This window comes from Bos indicus, chromosome 17, assembly GCF_029378745.1.
Source record: "Bos indicus isolate NIAB-ARS_2022 breed Sahiwal x Tharparkar chromosome 17, NIAB-ARS_B.indTharparkar_mat_pri_1.0, whole genome shotgun sequence".
Lineage (NCBI taxonomy): Eukaryota > Metazoa > Chordata > Mammalia > Artiodactyla > Bovidae > Bos > Bos indicus.
The window spans coordinates 24,622,841-24,642,071 of NC_091776.1; positions in this window are offsets into that span (position 1 = coordinate 24,622,841).

The following is a 19,231-nucleotide window of genomic DNA, read 5'->3' on the forward strand; positions in this document are numbered from 1 at the left end:
TATTTCCCTCTGGATTAGTTTTGCACACTCACCCTTGTTTCATCTATGTTCTACTGTAGACATACCCATTTAGACATGCGTATATGCATACACATATGTTAGATACATTTTTTAAGAAATATGACATTTGATTATTTCATTAATTTGTTTTGAATATAATTATTTTAACTTTGAATTTTATTTATATTTAGTACTGGCCATCTGTGCTATTCACATACTTGAACCTGCAGTTCCACTTGTGCTGTGCAGGATTACTGTGTTAAAAACACATCATCAGTTGGATAAAACTGTCTTATCTCACAATGCCCTGATCCCACCTCACATTCTTAATTAGTGAGTGAACAGTCCAACACTGGATGAGGTCTGTTTCACAGTGAAGAACAATATCTAAGGATTAAAAAGCAGAATTGCTTTGAACACTTGGCCCCACATTCCAGTTATCCTTTTCTGACACCTCCCACTTGAGATTACAAGGGTCACAAGGATCTTGGGCTCCTGATTTCAAGGATTTTATCTGTAAAAAAAATTAAGATCAACCCCTTTTTTACCCCCTTCTCATACGTGCTTCTGTCCTCCCTGAACTTACTTTAAGGTATTGCCATTTGACAACTGTACCACTCCAGTCACCTAGGTTGCAGGTGACTAATCCAGATTGCTGAGCCCAATGTGGCCAAAATACTGTCTATGGCCTGACATGAAAAAAAAATGGATGAACCAGAATGGCTCTTTTGGGAATTTTATCTAAGAAATTCTAAATGATTGAGTCCACTTTTAGGGTTGACAAATTGGCAAATCTAAATGGATATTATACACAAGAAGTCAGAGAAGCCTTGACAGTCAGCCCTATGAGCAAGGAAAATGATAAGATTGATAAAGAGAAAAGAAGAGAGGAGGTGCAGAGAGAGATGTCGAGATCACGTAAGAGTGAAAATGGTCCATGTCCATGAGACCTGAAGAGAATTCTATGCCTATAGACAGGCTATTGGTTGTGCTCATTATTTTCAAACTATAGAAACAAACAATGATTAATAAATAGAAAAATAATTAATTGAGATAGAGTCCAGAATTGATAGAGAAACTGAAAATGACTAAAATATAGAAATAAACATTTCGCTTGTTAAATTCTAACATCTAGTTCTTGGGAAAAACCAAATTATATATAAAGGACTTGATAGAAAAATCAGAATAAAACACTCCAAATAGAATTGTGAGTGAAATTACAAATTATATTTCCACTTTTCTTTTATATTGATTCTGTGCACTAGATTAAAAAATGTGCAGATCTATTTGTTTCTTAAACAAAATAAATGTACAGATAATCTTTTATCTGAATAAATATATCCACCTAAACTATCATTGTGAATTAGCTACCAGCATCAAGAGTCCAGTCTTTTGGGGAACCTAGCACTGGGCTTTCTAGAAAGCTAGAAAATGAGTTTCATATTGTCCAGGACAACAATCTCCATCCTCATAACCAGGCCTTTTTTTTTTTTAAGCTAGCACTTAGATAACCCCCCAAAGTAATTTATCTGGGTGTGGGCTATATCTATCCTGGAAGAATTTATGCTGTACCATTTTAAGCTTTGTATTACTAAAAAAAAAAAACAAACTAAAAAACAAATATAAAAATAGACTCATTGACGTGAAAGTGTAATCTCAACAAACTTTTTGAGCCAGAAAGAAGAGACAAACTACCTACAAATGTATGATTTCAAGATACTGTTTCTCATTAGCAAATATAGATGCGTATATCTATATACGCAAGCAGTAATAGCTTCAGACTACTGAAAAGAAAAAAAAACCCTCAGTTTTGAATCTTACATCTAAATGAACCATCCTTTAAAGATAAAATAAAATATAGCTGAATTATTAATATGAAAAAGAGTTTATCACTTGCAGAACACCACTATAATAATCATCAAAGTTTATGCTTTACAAAGAAAAATAAACCAAAATTAAAACTTGTGGCTTTCAGCTAGGGCATTTGAATCCATCATCAAATCTGCCGTGAATGAAGAAACCAGGATGATTTTACTAAAAAAAAAATAAAGCCCACTTGCTTTAAAAGACGACAGGGATTTGAAAGTTCATAAACATCTCCTTTGCTTAACAAGTACAGCAGATGTAATTTTATGGTAAACATACGCAGCTTCTAAGAGTTTGAAGATCTTGCAAAGAGAAAAAGTTGATATATCCAGAAGTAGAACAAGGGCTGCTAATCACAGATCTTAAAACCCTTGCACCATGCTGCTGTTTGTTAAGAAGAAGTAGATTTTGTTACTCAGTAAACAGAAGTTGTCCTATGATTAGTATAATTATCTAGAAATATTTAAAATATGTTTGATTCTGTTGCACGATTTCAAATACATGTGACAACTAAATGACCGAGTAACGTCAACCAAAAAAAAAAAAGTTAAAATTTAGGCAATATTTTATTGCCTCTGGACAGACAAAATCATAGTTTCTTTATTTTTTGTCAAGCTGTTGTGTTTTAAATCAATTTGAAGTTATTTTCCTAAATGGAAATGTAATGCACAGGAATGTAGAATATATGGTATAGTGCATGGAAAAAATACTTCTTTCCTACAAGAAAAAAAATTGTTAATTCTACCTCAAAATGATATCAGTAAAAAAATGCACATTCATTAATGCTTCCTTCTGTAGAAATTGAAATTTATTTAAAAGTGCTTTCTCAGTTGATATAGTCCTCTGTGGTCTAACTTTTCTGAGCACTTAGCACTAGGCTAGGCTAGAATACACCCCTGTGAAAGTCATAATGGGAAACCAGAAGTGACAATACAAAATCATTCATTTCACTGGGATTTCTTACTAAGCAATAAAACTCTAAAAAGAATATGTGACCAAAACAAACACGTGTACACTGATGATTATTGTCACACAGACTGAAGTATTCACTTACATAAAAACTTAATTTGGTATAAAAGTTAGTCTTTAATTTTATTTATTGTGGTTAATTTGGAGTGGATCAATCATATGTATCAGGATGATTATCATTAACAAAAGAAAAAAAACAGAAATATAAAATTCTGTTTCTTTTGCTATAAAATCCAGAAACTATTGCAAATAGGAATAGGAAAACCTAAGGAAACTATAGATATTCTTTAGGTGACATAATTAATATTGTTAAAGTACTAGACACATTATAAGAATAGTAAAATATAATAATTTTAAATCAGTTATATAACTACCTCTCAATTTTATTGATAAGTCAAAATGTTTGATTTTCTGATATATTTTAAATTATTGTTTTATATAGAACATTTGAAAAAGAAGCATAAAATTGTAACTTCCTGAAGTGCCTTCAAAAACTCTCAGAGAGAATTATAAATCATAGAGTTTAAGATTGGTCCATTTCACCTTGAAGCATTCATAAACTTAATTCATTTTTATTTTCTGGAGATTGTTTTGACCTAGAAAATCTGACTTGCTTTCCTGTTTGAAATGCACTTTAATATTTGAATTAAATGTGCCAGATTTTTTTCTCAATATCCTTACTACCACACTTATTCATATTTATATATGTATTATATATATATTACATATATGAACTTATTATTACTGTCATTTCATTTAAATGAGAATGGTCCATGATACTTTTTTTTCCTTTTATTGAAGTACAGTTGATTTACTCAATATTGACATTTTTAAGCTACGTATCAACTTAAAAATCTTGAGACTGTTTTCTGTCCAGCCTTGCCTGCAGATCTTTCTTCAGTCTTTTCATTAGGGCTTTTCTTTCCTTCTTTCCTTTTATTCCTTTTATTTTTCACTCCATTTTCAAAATGCTTTTCTATGAAACGATTTGGTTTCTGTGCACTATATCTGGTATAACCTATATCGTGCAGTGCCTTCAGCGAATTTCCTCCCCGAGTCTTGAGAAAAAAGCAGTGGAGATGGTAACAAGAACTTTATTGTTTACACTTTCTTTTCTGCTACTGAAAATGTGGGGAAAACATCATGCATAAAACATTTTGTCTGACCACCCTCACTATGCCCCTTGCTATATTTTAGGGACTTATTCTCAAAACCACCATATGGCCTGAAGTTTTGCTAGTGTACCTAAATAAAGACTTGGAAGTTCTTTGCTTTGTGCCCCCTGTCTCCAAGACAAAATTTGTGGATTGCTTTTAAAAGTCAATTTTAAAACTGTAGCCCTTGGTAAAGAAAAACAAAATTAAAAACAACTTAGGAAAAGTTGAACATGACAAAATAATAGTTCAAGGAGATTTAGAGATACTGTCAGAAGTTCTGCTGAAGTTAGAGGAAACAATTTAAAGGTTATTCCAAGGAACTTGCAGTTCTCATTTTAACGCTAATGAACCAAGAAATATTAGGCTAAGAGAGTTAATCTGTATTCAGAGCATTCAAATAAATGAAAAAAAGTGCAGATCTAACGCAACTTGCAAATGCTGGTTTCAATAATTGTCACATCAGCTGAGTATTTATCTAATCAGCCCTGCTAAATTTACCTTTCCCACTTATATTGCTTTTTTTCACTCCATTTTAGTGGCATCATAGTCCAACTGAGTATTTCCCCCTGCATCAGTTGAGAAGGGAGACAATAATGTCCTTATTTGTTGAGGGCTTTATTAAGTGGGAGAAACTATGGTGGGGTCATTTTAAAGTACATGCTTCTCAGGTCAAGTCCTATCCCTCCGAAGCACTAATGAATATTAGTTCTTTTCTTTCTTCTTTATCCAGGAATCTTGTTTAAAATCTATATTTTACACAATATTTTAAAAAACTTTACTAGTTTAAAACAACATTCTATAGTCTATAATCAAAACAATTTCTACAGTATTATTTTGTCTATGTCACTCTGGTCTCCCTAACTAGTTTTCCGTGTATGTTCTCTTCCCTTGCAATGCCATCAATCTCGTGTTTATTTAACTGATCACTAATAAAATGACATATACAAACATTGGAATATGAAATAATGCCTCTCTTCACTCAAATAACTTCTGTCCCACGCACAAGTAAGAGTATGAAATTTTTTGCGATGTGAAGCAATCTGTCCAGAGCTCTTGTGAGCCCAGGCCCCTGAAGCCACTCAGAATGACAAAGCAAGTAATATGTTGGCATAAACATCATCTACTTGGAGCACATGACACCGAGTAAGATGTAAAAACAAGCTTTCATAATGTTTTCTGATATAGCTTAAATGTATACTTCTAAGATTTCTTAAGCCTTCTAGCATATTCTTTTGCTTTCTCTCATAACCGAGAAAAAAATTCATTCAACCTGTCACTGGTTGATTCACTTACAGCATCCACAATGTTTTCATGAAAGAGTTAATGCTAATTTTATAATCTTCTACATGGTATGTTTCAAGGAGGACTTCTTCCAGAGGTTCTTAATGCAAAAGAAATTTCACAGAGAATATTGGGAAGAATAAACGTGTGAATTAGGATTAGGGATAAGTGTGAAAAAAGGACAGAGCCTACTTATATGACGAGAAAATTATTTTCAATTTGGACCTTATAATGAACATTCTTTTTTAATAAAAATGACCTTTTTAAAAAATGAAGAGGCGTGCCTTCTCCTTTAGCAAGTATATTGCATTAATAATTGTCAAGCTGCAATTAGAAAAGGAGCATGCTTTCAATTCTTATAACTTTTCTCTAAAATGTTGGCACATGAAAAGAAGTGCCCCGGACAGATGGGAAATTAGCATGTCATAAAAATCTATAATAGATGGGCCGTTGCTGTCAATCTCATGAAAGTAATTACATCACGATGACTTCTCCTGAAAATTACTATGGACTTACAAGGGAAATATGCATGTAAGGCAAACAACAATATAAGTAAATATTATTTCCTTTCAATACAATTTTCCAATCTCTTTTTAGTTGTTTGCTAAGATAGAGACTTTCAAATTATCTTTTAAGGGTGAAAAGTGAAAGCAGTTCAGTCGTGTCCAACTTTTTGTCCGTGGAATTCTCCAGGCCAGAATATTGGAGTGGGTAGCCTTTCTCTTCTCCAGGGGATCTTCCCTACCCAGGGATCGAACCCAGGTCTCCCTCTTTGTGGGTGGATTCTTTTCCAGCTGAGCCACCAGGGAAGCTGGAGCATACTGGATTGGGTAGCCTATCCCTTCTCCAGAGGATCTTCCCGACCCAGGAATTGAACCAGTATCTCCCGAATTGCAGGCAGATTCTTTACCAGCTGAGCTAAAAGGGAAGCCTCATGCAAAAACTTTACTTTTTAAGAGGAAGATGTGTACATGATAATGTGGAGGGTGTTCAATCACCACACTTCTCAAGGGTCAGTCTTCAGATGATGTTCTCTGATCCTCCTGGGGCCAGATATAGAGCTTTTCCCTTTACAGCATCTCCCTTTAGAGTGCCTGACGACCTCAGTCATGGAAACAAGGGTGGTCTATAGGAAGTCTGCTTGATAAGGTAACAAATCATGGGGTCAAAAGTAGGCATTAGAACTCCTTGATTAGTGGGTAATATACTTGCTGCTTGTCAATAGGAAAATCCTTGTTAGCTTGCAAAGAGAGGGCAGCTAAATTATTTTGTTAGCATAGAGGATGTTTAGCACTCACAGGAATGGAGGTTCATACTTTCTGCCAACAGACTGAGTTTCTACAGGCCTCCCTAATTCTGGTGAAGGATGCAAAGAACTTGGTGATCTCTTGCTTTTACCTCCCCTCCAATGTTAATGAAGTTCCTCTTTCCTCATGTCCTCTAACCCAGGGTTTGTCAACCTGGCACTATCGACATTTGAATTGGGTTTTTCTGTGTGGTGGAAGCCATCATGTGTGTTTTAGGATTCACAGCAGATATAGCCTGTACCCACTAGAGGCCAAGGGTGCCCCTCCAACCTCAGTTATGGCAGCCAAAAATGATTCCAGAAACTGATACATGTCCCCAGACAAGGGGATCTTTTTTCCAGACAGAGTTTGGTATTCACTGTGTAGTTCACAGTGAATTTTTTCTAACTGCATAAAATATAAAGCATTTCATCTTACATCTTTGCTGGTTCCACAGAAACAACAGTTCCCTTGAGGAAGTCAGTGTCTTAGGTCTAGCTGTCTGCAGTTGGGTGGAAGACACAGCCTTGGGAATTCAAGTAAAAAAAAAATGCAATAAAAGAGAACGACTTAATATTTCAAAGGTTTCTTCCTCACTTCCATGTTCACCTGTGTAAAAGAATATGTCCCCTATAATCTCGAATGAATGAATCCACCAACTGAACTATGAAAATAGATTTGTTTTACAAAATTTGTTTTGATACAACCTGGATTTTTAAAACTGTGACCTTTTTAGTAACTAAAACATTTTGTATAGTTAGAAAGTGAAACCATAAGAAGTACAGGTGTGTTCAGTCTAGTTCAGACTATCCAATTAGTAATCTCTTCAAAATACATTTGAGATGACAAAAGAATATAAATACAAATCTCTATATATGTATACAATGATGTACATGCATATACCCTGTGTGTATGCACTCAGAACTCTTTGAGACCCCATGGACTGTAGCCCACCAGGCTCCTCTGTCCATAGGATTTTCCAGGCAAGAATACTGGAACAGGCTGCTATTTCCACTTCAGGGTATCTTCCTGACCCAGGGATCAAATTCACATCTCTTGCATCCCCTGCATTAGCTGGCAAATTCTTTACCACTGTGCCACTTGGTTATATACATACAATTTTTAAACTTGCCACTCCTTTTTTTTACATTAATGACATGAGTAAAATCACTAAGATGGTATATTCCATATTTTCCTGTGTAGAACCACTTCAAATACATCTCATATGTCCAAAATTCACCTTTCAAAACAGATGTGGTAGGAATCTGTGTATACACATCACCTTCTTCTCTAGCATCAACTGTTTATATCATCTACTATACTAATATTTCAACTTTTACTGCCACATTCCCTGTAGATATATGTGTCAGCAATGTGCTTCCAAGTTTATTTAATATAGTTAAAATTCTGTTCACTTCTCATTAACAGTTAAATATGCAACAGTGTCTTTTATGTAAGATGGCCCTAGATGCTGATAACATCTGCATTTTTTAAATGTAAAATAAATGGACTCATAACAGATTTTTTAATGAAGAATTGTGATTTATTTTCTCTTTTGGCATCATTAAATGAGATAGGTGGCATTGTTTACTCTGCACTAATTATGATAGGAAGTATATGTTCATATTCATGTATATATGTTATGGAAATGACGTTATGTTTAAAAGAAAACATTTTAAACAGCTTATAATAAATATGACATTTTTTGTTATCTTAAAACACGCTGTCTCCTCAGAAGTATAAGAAATGTTATAAAATCATTATGATCACGGCAAGGAAATTCCCACTTCTTAGTTAAGCCTGAGCTCCCATATGTCCCTTTTACAGCATCTCAGAGGGTGTTGATGGAGTGAAGGACTGTGTTCCTCACTCATTTTCACATTTCACATTTTCATATTATCCCCCTGCCATTTGAAACACTCTATCTTGGGCTCTCAGGACCTCCTCTTCTCTTCATGTTTTCAAAGGCATATTTAAGGGTTTTTTTTTTTCCCCCCTTACTACTGAACATATGGGAAAGTTTTAGATTGATTTTTTTCCACTCACTCAATATTAACTTTGGAAACTTTGGGGTTTTATAGTTTTATTTTATTTTTTATTATTTTTATTTTTTTGTGAATATCATATTTTTCTTGTTTGTATAAGTTAAAAAGAAAATAAATCTAACCCATGATATGTGATTATTATATTTCAGGAAATATTTGGGTTTGGGTTAGAGTGTCAAAAATTACAAGTCCTGATATTTCTGCATTCATTCACACATTTGTTCATTTACTGTCAAAAATTTACTGAGTATATTATGATTTTTAGGAGTTCATAATTATGCTAGGAACTTGAAGAATAGTGTATCTGGCCTAAGGAGTGGAAACATAATGAATGTTATGCAAAGGAATACTGTTCTATAATTCTATGCTATATTACATCTATACTCTCTATATAGTATGCATATATTATGTACATATTATATATATCCATATATATGTAATCTTTTCTCTAATATCCATTAAACATATGCAGTATATACAGTATATATACACATTAGGTTTATGAACAAAAGTTTCCCTGAATGTATTGAGAGAAATTTTTAATTCCTGTGTTGGGAAGATCCCCTGGAGAAGGGAAAGGCTACCCATTCCAGTATTCTGATCTGGACTGTATAGTCCATGGAGTCACAGAGTCAGACATGACTGAGCAACTTTTACTTTCAATTTAAAATATCCTGATAGGATGGATAGAAACTTTAAGTGCTTTAAAACTGACCTTGGTAATTTTTTTAGGGCTCTTCATGAACATATATTTTTTCCTGGGGTGCATGACAATAAGCCTGTTGTTCAAAATGTCATTCCTAACATCCTGTTAGAGAAGGTAGAAATATTAGACAAGTATTTTTCTAAATAAATTAGAGTGATCACAATTTACTCCCTCTCCCTAATGAGAGAGGATTAAGTAAACTATTAAAGATAAAACCCATAATTTATGTAAGTTCAAGTAATTAACTATATAAATATTTTGTATATATTTAAATACAGTGTATCATACAGGGATATGCACAGGCAGAAGTTTTTATATCAGATTCATGAAAGCAAACATAAAACTCAGAGTTTCACTGCTTCATTGCATTGCTACCTAAATGTGTTCTTAGTTAAACCCCAGTATTATACAAAAGCCTGATTTAAATATTTTGCTTGATTTCCAGACATTTAAATTAATACAATGGGTCAAACTAAGGGCATATTTGCAGTTTTCTTTTGAAGGAAATGATGTTAAGCTATGAATGTATTTAAGTAATGTAGTAAACCAATGTAACTGCCTTCACTTAGTAAGACTAGGCTAATTAAGGCAATTGTGAAGGTCACCAACACAGATTTCAAGTTCATATGAAAATACTGATATGCAGTGCTAGCAATGATCACAAATTTCTTTAGAAACATGAAAGGAAAACCTACAGAAACTTCCACAGTCAATCGAATGGATAATAGATACTTCTCAAAAGCCACCTTTCTGAAAACATTATCTCATTGTTCCTTTGACTGTGTAAGTCTTGTTATGGTTAATTTTAAGTGTCAGCTGGACTGGGCCATGAGGGGCCCAGATTTTCAGACAAACTGTCTCTACGTGAGTTTGTTTTCAGACATGATTAACATTTACACTGGAACGCAGATTCTGAACCACTGGACCACCAGGGAACTCCCAAGATTAACATTTGAATTGAAGCCTTGAATAAAACACAAGACAGAGGAAGGGACATTTTTCCGCCTGGTCGTGTCTGAGCTGAACATTAGCCTTCTCTGTTTCTGGGTATGGCCTTGGACTGGAACTTGCATCATCAGTTATCCTGGTTCTCAGGCCTTTGGACTCCAGTTTGGATTTATCAGCCTCCATAATTACATAAACCAATTTCTTACAGTAAAACTTTCTTTCTTTTTTTGTCCTTTCTTTTCTCTCTTTCTTTATAGATATATATATATAGAGAGAGAGATAAAGATATATACATGCATATATCCTAATAGTTTTGTTTCTTGAGAGAACCCAGACTTAATACAATGCTCATTCTATAGATCTTCCAGTGGAGAGAATATGTTCATATTTGCTGAAGTCATACCATGATAAAACCAAATTTCAAAGTATTCAAACTATTAAAGATAAGGACAGCCCCTGGTTTAATTGTTAAAAAGGTGAATTATCTCTGTTACATTGAAGATAAAACAGCAGTTGCAGTTTGAATTACATTAAACAACCTGCGTGCATGCTAAGTCACTTCAGTTGTGTCTGACTCCGTGTGACCCTGTGGACTGTAACCCCCGCATCCCGCCTCCTCCCCGTGAGGCTCCTCTGTCCATAGGGATTTTCCAGGCAAGAATCCTGGAGTATGCTGCCATGTCCTCCCCCAGGGGATCTTCCCAACACAGGGATCGAGCTTGCATCTCTTCTGTCTCCTGCATTGGTAAGCAGGTTCTATATCACTAGTGCCACTTGGGAAGCTATTAAACAGCCTAGTATTTGTAAAATAGTGTAAACATGGCGTATACATTTGTATTGTTGAATTTCCTATCTTTCAAAGCTACAGGTTTAATTTTAAGATTCTTGATTAGGTTCATCAGAGAGAAAATACTTTTCTATACCACACATTGACCCATAAGGTGTACATATACTTGGTTATCAATCCCTCCTGTCAATTTTGCTTGCTGCTGCTGCTAAGTCACTTCAATCGTGTCTGACTCTGTGTGACCCCATAGATGGAAGGCCACCAGGCTCCCCTGTCCCTGGGATTCTCCAGGCAAGAACACTGGAGTGGGTTGCCATTTCCTTCTCCAATGCATGAAAGTGAAAAGTGAAAGGGAAGTCACTCAGTCGTGTCCGACTCTTAGCGACCCCATGGACTGCAGCCTACCAGGCTCCTCTGTCCATGGGATTTTCCAGGCAAGAGTACTGGAATGGGGTGCCATTGCCTTCTCCGGTCAATTTTGCTTAGTGAACCACAAATTTCTTCTTGTATCCACTCAATTCATGTTTTCCAGATGACTCAGCGAAACTGAAGGCAACCCAAGCTGTTCTGAATCCTGATTAGAGTCAGTCCTGATGATCAGAACTCCTGGAATCTGTGTTTGGTTCAGGAACATAAGCGTGATCTTATTAGTGTCTGGCATGGAATCCCTGGATTTGTGGGTTAGGTGTCAGAAGATAATCTGCAATAGTCTGCTAAAATTCAAGGGAAAACTGCACTTCGTTGTTAGGCATATATCGTTCCCTCTCTCCCTATGGATGTGGACAAATACCTTTCTTGCCTCAGTGAGTAGCCATCCCACGGCTGAAGTCACATGCAGGAGGCAGAGTCAAGAGAACCACGTAGAAATGGAGCCATAGATCCAAGTGCTCTGTACCTAGAGGTCATGATACCTCTGTACTTTCTGATACATGAAATAATGTATTTTTAAATTTCCATCTTTTTTTTTTTAATTTTCTGAAATGTGGTTTCTTGCAGCTGAAAAAAATTGTGACAATAGCAGATCTGGCTTTGTTGCTATTACTCCATGAACAGCTGATAGGGAGAATGTGGCTAGCAAGGTGAATCAATTCTTTACCAGAGTGGATGAAGAAGCAATGTCCATTTACTTCCAAGGTCCTTCCCAGTATTGGAAGCTCTCAAGTAACTTTAGACTGGATATGAACATGTATTTGTCATACATGTATAGTTGTCATCAAGAAAATCATATACATTTAATAGAATTTTGCAACTGGAAGATAAAACTAGAGAACATAAAATCTAACTTCTCCACTAAGAAAGTGAACATGTTTTCTTGTCATTAAAAATAAACAAATGAGATGTGTTTTTAAGGTGAATATAGTGTATTTTTTTTTTCTGGTGACCTGAAACTTAATTTTAATTTATCTCTTCCTGAAATAGTTTATTTTTTACAGTTCTTGTATCTTAGAATATCGTATTTGAAAACATCAAAGTTTAATTCTGCTAATAGTTCCTAATGTCTCCAATCATGCCTTATTATAGGTTTTCTTTCATATTTTCCTTCTGTTTATTGATTGCAAGCTGATAGTCAATTGATCTAAATGTTTAAACATCATGAGGGTTAGTTCCTCTAGAAAGAATTTGTATTTACATCTTTGGATGCACTTGAGTACTGCCAGTTTGAATTTGCTTTATTTTATTCTCTAATCTTTAGGATTCCTAGGATTCCTGTATCATACATGTGTATACTTTTGAACCTCAAACTTCCATGACAGCAACACTATGGATTCACATTAAGATAGAAATTTTTCCCTTCCTTCCTTTCTTTTTCAAATTTTAGCCAGTTCTAATAGAAATCAACATAAGAGTAATCCCGTTCTGATCACCCTTTATCTCAATTAAAAAAAATTTTTTTTCTCATTTCATCATTTCGCTTAACCACCTGGCTTTTGAGAAACGTGGCTTTATACAGTCATTTCAATTCAAACACTGCCATATGAGTGAGTGTAAGGTCTCATATTCTTTTCCCTGCAGGGCCATTAAAACTAGTGTCTTTAATGCAGTTCCAAGGTTATTTCTTGCTTTCTCTCCTGGATACATCCCTTATCCTACATTAATTCATTTAAAACTTTAATGTTAAATTTAATTGAATTATCATCCACCTCCTCAGTTCACACTTGATTCTTAAAATTCAGCAGCCCAAGTGATGAAGCAGAGCATGTCTTTCTACTCGCTCTGCTTTCCCACTCATTCTATTTCTTCTGCATCTATTTATCTTCTTCAGTGTTAAGTGTGGGAGGAGAGACTGGGGAAAGGATAGAGATATTTGGTGTATTTTTTTTTTGGTAATCTATAGCAAAAATCTTCAAAAAGTCAAAGTGTAAGGTGACAGACTGGAAAATGTATTAACCAACTGTAATAAAACACATACTTCTCAGTTATGACATATATTACAGTATTCAAAACTGTGTGCAATAAAATTCATATAGCATTTTATGTAAAAATCAGTGTATTTACTGCAATAACCTAAAGAAAATAAACAAAACCAAAGTGAGAGTAAAATTTCATACTTTTGAATGCTCCTAGGTAGTTAAAAACCTTGAGCAAGTCAATAAACTTTTCACTCTCAATTTCCTTTCCTATTAAAAAAGAAAATTTAGATCTGATGATCACTAATACCCTATCAATATAAAATTATTATTTTTTCCATAAATTAACTTTATTCCTACTGTGAAAATATTTCCTTCATATTTTATGATATGAAAAAATAAGATCTGAATCTCTTCAATAACCAACATAATTTGAAAGTTAGCTGACATAACTATATAATAAATATAAATATACACTAAATGATGTTTTGAGTCTTTTTTCCATTTTCTCTCTAGTGGAGATAATTGAAAATACTATATGCCTACCAATTAAGAGGACTTCTCTAGTACCTCAGATGGTAAAGAATCTGCGTGCAATGGAGGAGACTGGAGTTTGATCCCTGGGTTAGGAAGGTCCCCTGGAGAAGGGAACGGCAACTCACTCCAGTGTTCTTGCTTGAAAATGTTACCACTATATTAAATTGGTAATATTGCCTGAATTCTAAAATGCAATTATAATGAAAAGAATATTTTGGGTTATCCTAAATGGCATAGTAGAAGCAAATTGCACCGTCCACACATAACCCTTATAAATAATCTTAAAAATCTTGTTATTCTTTTGACATTAGCAGAATTGATTCTTCTTTTAATATTAAAATCCTCACTAAATAAATGCTGAATCAATTTAAGAATTCATTAGAATTAAAAAGAAGGGTACGGGCAAAGTTATACAACTAAAATAATTTTAAAAGTTTAACTATTTAAATAGAGAGCTCTTGGTATGTACATATAAAACATTTTTAATGCTTCTAGTATAATTGCCAATTTTAAGGATTTAGCAAATTGAATGCCAAAGACCTTGTTTTATCTACTTTTTTGTTTAAAAAAATTCCAGAACCTGAAATAGAATATATTTAAGAGAAAAATGAATCCAGTTAAGCTGATATATTTTTAAAGTTCAGTCTTATTTCCCATATAGTTATGTACATTAGTCTTAGCTTGCTGCTGCTGCTGCTGCTAAGTCGCTTCAGTTGTGTCCGACTCTGTGCGACCCCAGAGATGGCAGCCCACCAGGCTCCCCCATCCCTGGGATTCTCCAGGCAAGAACACTGGAGTGGGTTGCCATTTCCTTCTCCAATACATGAAAGTGAAAAGTGAAAGTGAAGTCGCTCAGTCGTCTCCGACTCCTAGTGACCCCGTGGACTGCAGGCTACCAGGCTCCTCCGTCCATGGGATTTTCCAGGCAAGAGTACTGGAGTGGGTTGCCATTGCCTTCTCCAAGTCTTAGCTTAGTGATTAACTAAAGAATTTTTTAAAAATTGGTAAAATTCTCCTCCAGTAAGTACTCTGATGTTTTAAGTGTTTACTTTTAAACACATTCCATTTACTAAGTGTATTTTGTTTTTAATGAGTTTCTAAGTAGCTCTAACACTATGATATTGTGAATTATCCTAATTCAACATATGGATATGTTGAAAGAAGTAGTCAGTAATTTACTTAGACCCTAATGAGATAGGAAACAAGACAAAAAAAAGGAAAAACAAAATGGAATGAGATAGGAAAAATTAAAAAAAATACTGTATTTGGTTTCCTATCTAAAATAGAGTTGCAATAAAATTAAGTGCAATATAGACACATTTATTTTGGTATTGCTTATTATCAAGGAGTATCAATCAGTGTTTTGAGATTTACCAATAAAAAACTAGGAATTTACAAACAAATAATGTTTATAAATTCTTGCCTATTAATAAAATGAGTTAAAGAATCTGATTAGTTCTCAAATGAGTATAATATCAAAATCACACATAAGGTCATGAACTGTGCACAGTCACTGAGTCATGTCTTACTCTCTGTGACCCCATGTACTATAGTAGGACAGGCTCCTCTGTCCTCAGTTATCTCCTGGAGTTTGCTCAAATTTATGTCCATTGAGTTGGTGATGCTATCTAACCGCCTCATCCTCTACTACCCACTTCTCCTTTTGCCTTCAGTCTTCCCCAGCATCAGAGTCTTTTCCAAAGAGTCAGGTCCTTACATCAGTTGGCCAAAGTATTGGAGCTTCAGTTTTATCATCAGTCCTTCTAAGGAATATTCAGAGTTGATTTCTTTTATGACTGACTGGTTTGATCTCCTTGCAGTCCAAGGGACTCTCAAGAGTTTTCTCCAGCATCACAATTCCAAAACATTAATTCTTCGGTGCTCAGTCTTCTCTATGGTCCAACTCCTACATTTGTGTGTGATTACTAGAAAAACCATATCTGCAAAATGCCTTTTGATAGATAACATAGTTGCAGTCACAGATTCTGGAAACTGAGAGGGCAGCTGGGGATGAAGCTTTACTCTGCTACCAAATCTCTGGGCTGGAAACCACCAATAATGTTTTCACCAGCTCTCACAAATTCTTAAAGGAATCCTCACCCCAAACTTAATCATTCTCCCTAATTGGCTTTGTGCATGATCTACGATCTGAAGTCTACCTTTTTACATTTGTTATTTTTTTTAAATTCTTTATTGAATTTCTTACAGTATTGTTGTGTTTCTTATGTTCTGTTTTTTTTGCCTGAGAGGCATGTGGGATCTTAACTCCCTAACCAGGGATCAAATCCACTCCCCCCTGCACTGGCAGCTAAAATGTTAACCAGACTGCCAGGGAAGTCCCCACCCTCTTTTCAAACTAACTACTTCAACACTCCTTAGAATTTAGGGTTTAGAAATCAAACATAAAAATTTACAATGTGTGATTTTTTTTTTTTTTTTATCATATCCTCTACTTGAAAATCGGAGAAGGCAATGGCACCCCACTCCAGTACTTTTGCCTAGAAAACCCCATGGATGGAGGAGCCTGGTAGGCTGCAGTCCATGGGGTCCCTAGAGTCGGACACGACTGAGCGACTTCACTTTCACTTTTCACTTTTCACTTTCACTTTTCACTTTCATGCATTGGAGAAGGAAATGGCAACCCACTCCCATGTTCTTGCCTGGAGAATCCCAGGGACGGGGGAACCTGGTGGGCTGCCGTCTATGGGGTCGCAGAGAGTCAGACACGACTGAAGCCACTTAGCAGCAGCAGCAGCAGATACTTGAAAATGAACAGAGAAAGAGAAGATTCAGGGAAAATAATAGAGAAGATAGAAATATTAGTATGAATCTACTCTAAGGTTAATGTCTCAAAATATCATAAAATCATACATTTTCAAATTTAGGAAGTTTAAAAATGCTTGCCTTAGGAAAAAAATTATGTAACAACTCACAAAAAATAATAAAATCTATAAGGATTGTTTCACAGTCAATTATGGTAAAAAGATGTTCTCATTAGTTAAAGCAGAATTGAAAGTAGAGCATTTCACACCGTGCAGATAATGAATATGAGTAATCAAGTCGCTTAAATAAATTTACTTTATTACACAAATTATGCACCTCAATTATTAATTTGGCCTGTTGTCTTTAGATAATCATTTAATTCTCCTGTGTGCAATTTTCCTCAGAACATGTGATGAATATGATAGAGATGGAATTTTCTAAATGTTGGTAGATTGAAGTGTGTACTTCTGTGCTAATTCTTTTTTTGCACATCATGCTGTTTCATGCCTCATTTGAAAAAGAAATTATTTTGATCACCTGAAATCACCAACCCTTGTTGTTGTAAGGACCTGTTCCTAGAACTGAACCCAATAGTAGCACAAACTAAATCCCCAAAACTATTTTTGTTAAGTAATTTGAAGATCCATTGAAATAGTGTATGTAGATCACCAGAAGTAAGAAATGTCTACACAATTATATCAGAATAATTCTTTTAATAGCATCTACCAAATGCTCTCTTTTTGTGCAAACTAATGAAATATTTTGTGTTCAATACTTGGGATCATGTCATCTGATTAGTGCTTGGGAGTTTTTAAATATTTAAGAATTAAACTTACTGTTTGCAGCTAACCTTAGATTATCATCCTCATAATTCATGTTTTTCCAGTGCAAATAAATTGCACATAGACCAAAGCCTGGAAGGCACACAGTAAGGCAACAATAAATTGGGTCTTCCCATTGGAGAATACATATTAATTGGAGAATTTGCTAAACTATGTAATTGGAGCAAGATTGGAAATTTCCTATTTGTTAGTAATAAACTATATTTTATTTGACCACAGATAACGCTCTCAGTTAAAATACAAAACTTTAAAATGTCAAAATATCTCTAAAGATGGCTTTCCAGGTGGTACTAGTAGTAAAGAATCCACCTGCTGATGCAAGAGACACAGGAGACATGTGTTCAACCCCTAGGTTAGGAAGATCCCCTAGAGTGGGAAATGGCAATCTGCTATAGTATCTTGCCTGGGAAACTCCACGTACAGAGGAGCCCAGGCTGCAAAGAGTTAGACACAACTAAGTGACTGAGCACATTTGGCCAAAAACATATTTTAAAATATATGTGTTAAGAATTTAAACCTAGGCGCAGTTCATACTAAAACAGAATTTTTGTCATTTAAATTCTATTACAATTCTTAACCTAGGGCACTCATGAATGATATCTGAAACAAAGTTACAGCTATGAAAAGAGTAGTTAAAGGCAAGACTAAACTAATGATGCATGGCTTTTCTAAGGTCATTTTTCTATCTCTTTGCATGTGTCCTTATGTAATTTGGAGGTCCTTTCTTCACTTTAGGCCATCTGTCCCTTTTCAAATATACTTGAAATTGTTGGTGGAATTAAAATGATTTAGTATGATAATCCTTCTGAAGTGAACTTTAAATGTTAGTTTCACACACACAAAAATTTTTTTAAAGGACAACAAATTTCTGACTGTCATTTAATGTGAAATCTAAAGTAGAATAATTTAAGAGAGCTTTATTTAGTCAATTACACTGCCTATAATTGATGTTTTAACGATAGGCAATTTGGGCGAGGATTGCCTTGGAAGAGTAATTTTGCCAATATTATTCCAAGTCTATGTTTCATGACATCACAGTTATAGCTTCAAATAAGCTATTTAGGAAGTATTTACAGTACATAAATCAGTAAATGCTACAGATCAGGGTTTCTCCCCATCCCACCCAGTTGATTATTGACCATTTACCAGCATATGACTGTGATGCTGACATTAGTGATCTGTTTGGCCTGAGCTGTATGTGCATAGATAACCATCAAGGTGAAATGCTTCAAAATAGAGCAGCCTCTTGTACTTTTTGAATTAATATAGTGTTGTGTGTAGTTAATTTACTTCCTGTCTAAAGATGCTTAAGCTAAAGAAAAATGCTGATTTTACACTTTCTATATTTCACTACAGCATGCCACAACTTGAACATATTTTTCCCAAAAGAGTCTAATTAATGGTTAAAAGGAGAGCCATTAAATTTAGATTGCTCCGCAAGTACGTAGAGAAAGAATCAGCAAGATCCAAGGTGAAATATGAGGTCAAATGTAGAATTTTTGATTGGCTGTTTATTTAACAAATTTTAAGTTGAATGCAAATGAATAAAAATATACAGTATGCTATCTAGGAAGGTAAAGAAAATGTTATTATATTGAAAAGACAAACATCTATGTCAGTACTTGTAGAATGCTGTGATAGCTACTTTCATCCATGTCCAGAGTATTCTCAAAAACCTAGAGACCCATTTGAGGCT